Source organism: Rhamphochromis longiceps, linkage group LG7 (assembly GCF_057381845.1).
Source record: "Rhamphochromis longiceps isolate RC_006_pf linkage group LG7, R_longiceps_female_GT1.1, whole genome shotgun sequence".
Taxonomy (NCBI): domain Eukaryota; kingdom Metazoa; phylum Chordata; class Actinopteri; order Cichliformes; family Cichlidae; genus Rhamphochromis; species Rhamphochromis longiceps.
This window is the reverse complement of record NC_140563.1, coordinates 41,855,233-41,860,407: the sequence shown is the minus strand read 5'-3', so window position 1 is coordinate 41,860,407 and position 5,175 is coordinate 41,855,233.

Sequence of the window (5,175 nt, the reverse complement as noted above, 5' to 3'; positions counted from 1 at the left end):
TTCGCGGCTAATGGTAAACAGATTGATAGCGTAATTTGATTGGTTGTTGAAAACGAGAGGCGGGATTTAGAGACTATTGGTCAACCCAGAGTTAACTCAAAGTCCTCACAGTTTCAGGTGATTTGTTGGGGTAATACCTTATATTTTATTGTTAATGACTGTCCACAGATACTGACGTGTTTAAGTATTTATAATTACATTGTTGCATTCTATACATTATTGTTTCATTTGACGTAAACTCCGCCTGGCAACCAAGGGGACACTGGACTCAGTTCATTTTGCAATTTCCTGTTTCATTGCAAAACAAACAAACAAGCAACAACAAAACATTAAAACAGGTCGTTGAACCAGTGTGCATATATGACCCTAAACACACAGTATGCTCAAATTTGTTTGCAATGTAATGTAATGTGGCTGTATTTCGAAAATGTTAAAATAATAACTCCCTGTATCTCGCAAAAAACACATTTTTGCACGCCTTTTTAAACTGATCCATGCTTAGACATTACTTTATCGGTTTCAAGTGCAAGTTACAAGTGATTATGACCTTTTTTTTTTTAGTCCAAAAGAGACTTAAAACAGGTCCACGTGCTCCAAAATCAGTCCGCTCCTCAGCCACCCTGCTCCAATTATTGCACCAATAACTTGCTGTTACTGTAACGACATTTTCATTAACAAATTGTATGACTTTATTTTACTTGTAGTTGTACAAGTATGTCAATAGAGTTCACCTGAGGGGTGCATAGTGAGTGACCAGGGCCAGTCCATAGTGACCCCATTGTGTATATTTTTAGAATTTCTTTTTTTATTGACTCTTTTTTTAAATATACATTCTCTTTGAGCTTTATATATATTCTAAAATGATATAGTCATTGGAGTAAAACAGTAGTTAATTAATGTTTCCAGTCACACGTCCAGCACAGATTCCACCACTATGTCTAAAAGGTTCGAAGAATAGTTTCCTTGAAACGCATTGGGCAGTTAATTTTCTCAAGTGGCCACATGAGAAACTGGGACTGTTGTGGCGGGCTGCACAATGGTGCTAAAATCAAAAACTTCAGCTGATTGTTGGGCCCTTCACAACAGTCCCAATCTCTCAAGTTCCCCCTTGAGAAAGTTAATTGTCCACCCCTGCTTTATGACCAAAAAATATTAATATTGCAACGATCCAATGTCTGCACTCACCATCAGATGGCGCTAAAGTACTGCTTAAGTTGACTCCATTATTTCCCTCTTTATCTCATCTCTCACTTGATTTCCTTTCACAGCACTTACAGGCTCTCTTTCATCCCCCTCGTCCCCTCCCATCCCCTGTCTGAAACAACCCACACACGTCTTGACTGAAAAGAATATTGCATAATCAGAGAGATATGCTGTGGCATATATTCATGGACTAATCTAAATAGAGTTTACTCTAGACGGCTCACCAAACAAGCTGCCTCTCAGATAGATTCAAAGCCACCAGAACTCTAAATCTAAATCTGTGGTAGATTATCAAAGCAAAAGGTCACGTTCAATCCAAAAACACACGCACACACAGACACACACTTTTCACCACATATTTGGGCCAGACTTTTTCCAGTTCAGTTCACTGGGTTAGTACAAAAGGACGAGGGATACATTAAAGGATTTAACTCTTAAAAAAACAAAACAAAAAAAAACATCAAATAGAAAAAGTCTTCACAGAGACAAAAAAGCAGGTGAAGCAGGAAGAGAAAGACAGACAAATTGTGTATCTAGGGGGAGCTGATGTTGGGGTGTGGTGGACATAAAATCCAGTCCATTTTGTGTTATGTCCTCGGGATTCATTGCTTATTTATTGGTTGTTATACAGAAACAGAGAGCATGGGGAATGAAAAATTCAGACAGGAGGAATGCCCTTTCCTCCTTTCAGAAATTGCAATATTACACACACTGGGCAGTAATGGCTCCAGCATGCAGTCGTGTCTGCGTGTGGGAAAGAGAGATTTATGGAGGATGTCTATTTCTGCCTATCTCTGACACAGCAGTAAAAATCAGAGAGTGATGTGTGTTTCTGTTCCCGACAAGATCATTTATCTCCAAGTCTAAGTTTTGTTAATTTAAGGGAATATATACAAATTACTGCATTAATGATAAATTGCTTGGATTTCATAGCAAGATAACAGTGGTAATGCCAGTGTATGTCTGTATGTTATAATTATACTTTGAGCAAAGTGTTTCATCAATTCATGGTTGGTTTTAAATGTAGGTTGTATTTCTAGCAGCCAGTGTGATGTCCACATTGGTAGCAGAGAGTCTTAGGGATGAAAATCCATCCATCCATCCATTCGCTTCCGCTTATCCTTTTCAGGGTCGCGGGGGGCGCTGGAGCCTATCCCAGCTGTCATAGGGCGAGAGGCAGGGTACACCCTGGACAGGTTGCCAGTCTGTCGCAGGGCTAACACACAAGGACAGACAACCATTCACACTCACATTGACTCGCACATTCACACCTAGTGGCAATTTGGATTATCCAATTAACCTATCCCCACAAGCTGCATGAAAATATAAAGGAATATTTACAAGAAATAATACCTTATGAGCAACCAGCTGTGCAATATTTGGTTACAGTTGCCACATTTGGTCATAGTGTCGATGTTTAAAACCAAAGAAAACATCTAAACTAGCTCAGGCAGGCAACTTGTACTGCACTGTATCATAAAAACGAATATGCCAGACTCTCCTCTCATCATGTACCAAATGCACCCTCCCAAATTGGCAGTGTAATGAAGCTGCAGAACTTCTCATCTCTCCCTCTGACACCATGCAGCGATGCAAGGGGTGCTGTTTCACTCCCTCAACCAACCCAGCATCCACCTGTGAGCACTGGGGTGGAGGGATATTTATTCATCTGTTTCTATGTGCATCTTATTTGTGGGGAGTGATGAGCTCAGTGCCTGGACACCAAACTCGAAGTGTAACCTATTGCTGTAATAAATCAACCATTTCAAATGTGAGTTGTTGGACCGAAGTGCACCTACACACTTCAAGAATACTGATGTGTGTGTGTGAATTTTATTGGAGACATACATGGGTGCATCATTTGATGCCGGCAGCTCCAACAGACTCTAACTAACTGCTTTCTTTCTAACTTTTTTCTGTCTAAATCTCATTTTCTTCAATCCAATATTTTCTTCAATCCTATAAGATACATAGAAGAAAGCATAGTGGAACAGGCCCCAAGAAAAGGAAGTATAAAAAAGGTCTGCCTGGAGAAGAAAAAGGAAATAGGAAGGTGAAGTGCAAGGAACATGACAGTTTGGGCAATGAGGAGGAAAAAGAGAAAAGGCAAGAAGCTTTGGGTTGGAATATTAGCTGGAAAATTTCCTATCTATCCTGTTCATAATTCATGGATTCCCAGCTCCTCCTGCTGGGGAATTAGGGTCAGGGACCGTAACATAGGCACAGAGTAAGAGAAATCTGCAGATATTCACTGGACAGACAGAGTACGTTAGAGTGAGCATACTGCTCCTGGTTGAAGTGGATGATGCAAAGCACACTATAAAACATCAATAAACTTTGAAAGGCCGTGCTACTTACGCTGCAGGTGATTATTCCTCTAAATAATTCATATAGCTTGCACAACCTCTCATTTACACAAATATAGCACAAGTACAGATGTAAATAAATAGCCTGAAGGGATCCATTCAAAAATAGATTTTTGGTATTTGATTAGAATAAATCTTAGAGGCAGCTTGCAGAAGGAGTGAAATCTGTTTATATTTAGCTTTTCAGACCATCATCCGTGCCTTTGTTGATTTCACTTTTGACAGAGCTGGGCTCATAGCTGATCTGTAATTATTCTTCCTTTCCATAAGCAGTAATGCTGACATGAAAATGAGATCAAATTTGATCAGACTCTAGCCTTTTTCCCTCTAGAAAATGTAAATGTATAACAAACCAACATAAATACACCATCACTGAACCTTTGCAAATCAAGCTTTTTGCTATCCAGCTGCCGTGCAACTTATGGTCCACTATTGTCTCTGTTGGTGCTAGTATCACTACATATAAATTATGCTGACTGTAAAGAGAAAAAAACACATCTCCTGCTAGTTTGTCTTGTGGGTGGAATGCTAGTGTGACAGTAATTCCCTGTTACAGTGCTGGCAATTCATGTAGAAATAAGTAGGAGTTTGAATATATATCCACATCAAAGGGAATCCATCACAATCTGAAAGGTTTTTCATGTCTGAAGCAGTTCTGTTGTGTTAATGCCATCACAAAATAGCTATTCATGTTTGAGCCAGGGAGCTCTGGATTGGAAATCAGCTATTCTACGCCTCCATCTGTCTGTGTGTTCTGTGGTATGTGCTATTTTTCATTCATGTCCTCTGACTCATCCTTCTAATAACTACCCCTATTTCCTCTCTGAAATAGTTTTCAGTTGTTTTCCCGTTGTATGATTACTTGCCATGCCTCTCTGACTCATTCAGTTTATTGCCCAAATAAAGATTTGCATTTTTTGTATCATTTAGCCTACATGTCTGAATGGTTTTTCATTAATCATCATCTCCTAGCCTCTAACTGTTTCTTTTTCATCTGACTGCTCCTGATTCTTGCTTGTTACCCTTCCCGTTAAGTTGTGTTTGCTGTCATGGCTTTCACCTTGTTGCCTAAGGGCAGACAGAACCTGTATATAAACAGACTTTATTGCTCCTGCCGTAGTCCAAGCCTCAGCAGGAATCACTGCTTTCTTATGTTATTGTTTGATCTGTTGCTGCATAGCTGAAATTGATATTGAAAAACAATATTAGTAAGTTCAGTGGTTCACCTTTAGATATATTTACACATGTAAGCTTTAGAGAGCACAATTTTCAGATGGTCCATGGCAATAACAATAATATCCCTCTTTGAGCCAATATAAGCCACAGATGTCAGCTCATTGAGTCCTTCAACAACAAACTGGCAACATACACACCCAATGAAACAGAATTAGATTGCTGTTTAAAAAAAAACAAAAAAACAACAACCATGAAATACAAAGAAAAAATTTTTTTCATTAGAGAGCAATCTCAACAAAACTATTCCTGTAAGACAAAATTAGTTACATTTATTGCTTGGAGAATTCTCCTCCACACGAAGCGCTTCGGCTTGCTGATATTTAACCTGCATTTAGAAGATCACATGCGATTAGTAGTGTCCAGTGTGCTA